General features: G+C 39.3%; 1 protein-coding gene across 2 annotated transcripts in view; it reads right to left on the bottom strand.

Annotated features, from left to right (window-relative positions):
• The window catches only part of LOC108625139 (sorting nexin-8), a 14,469-nt gene that overhangs the window by 8,637 nt on the left and 4,854 nt on the right, over positions 1–978 (bottom strand). The window lies entirely within an intron of this gene.

The following is a 978-nucleotide window of genomic DNA, read 5'->3' as shown; positions in this document are numbered from 1 at the left end:
ATATTACATAAAATTTTAAATAAATTAAATGTCAGATGTTAGATTAAATTGGAACAGTGTCGATTTGTATCAAATTTGAAATTGTTTTCACGAGGACGAAATAATTTACTTCGCACGAACGATTTTGAAAAAACGTGACTGATGGATGATCGTTGAGCAGGAAGAGGAGAGGCGAGCGTGTGTGCGGATCGTGTAAAGCGCGAAACAACTGGAATGTCATTAAACAAAATTAGTCTCGTCCGCGACGGAAGAAAACCAGGAGGGAAGGGAGATCGACTCATGCTCGTATCCACGATGGCTTTATCTCACGTGTAAGCTATGCTGTTCGTGTCGATCGTTGCATGGTACCGCGCGAGGACCCCAACCGCTCGCAAACTTCCCGATCAATTGTTTTTATGCGCGTGCGGGAAAAATCCAATCCCTGCATTCATTTACACGCAGACTTCATAAAAGAAAAGTGACAGTTAGTTTCTATGTTATCCTTGATTAAATGCAAAATGGACAATTGTTTGTTTGTTGCAATCAGAGCTTATGTACGAATTATAATTTAATTTGGGGGTTCGTCGCATTTAAGGGTTCGTCGTGATAGAAAGAAAGTGCGTTTCTTTTAAACTTGTTAGACGATACATACGAATCATTCCAAATCGGCCTATTTATAGTGACCCGCGATGACTAGCGATAAAGCGGCAACCCACGTTATTTTGATTGTGTCATTAGTCAATGAACGAGACGCGACGTTCAATCCCTATTATGGTACATACTCGTGTCGCATCGTATCATGTTATTTCGAATCGCATTGTCGTTTCTGGTTCAACCAATATTTGTTGATCACATGTTTTTCGACATTCCCCTCGAACAGTTATAAGCGTGCAATCGTTTTTGTTTGAACAACAAAGAAACTTGAAAGTGTAATAAAGAATTCTTTACAATATTAAAATCTCTTCGAAGTAAACGAGGCATGCAATCACTTTGTGTGAA

The sequence above is a fragment of the Ceratina calcarata genome, unplaced genomic scaffold (genome assembly GCF_001652005.2).
Source record: "Ceratina calcarata isolate Rehan_Ccalc_2016 unplaced genomic scaffold, ASM165200v1 scaffold347.2, whole genome shotgun sequence".
In the NCBI taxonomy this organism is placed as follows: Eukaryota; Metazoa; Arthropoda; class Insecta; order Hymenoptera; family Apidae; genus Ceratina; species Ceratina calcarata.
The sequence above is the reverse complement of the archived record's forward strand: the minus strand, read 5'-3'. Positions and strand labels throughout refer to the sequence as shown.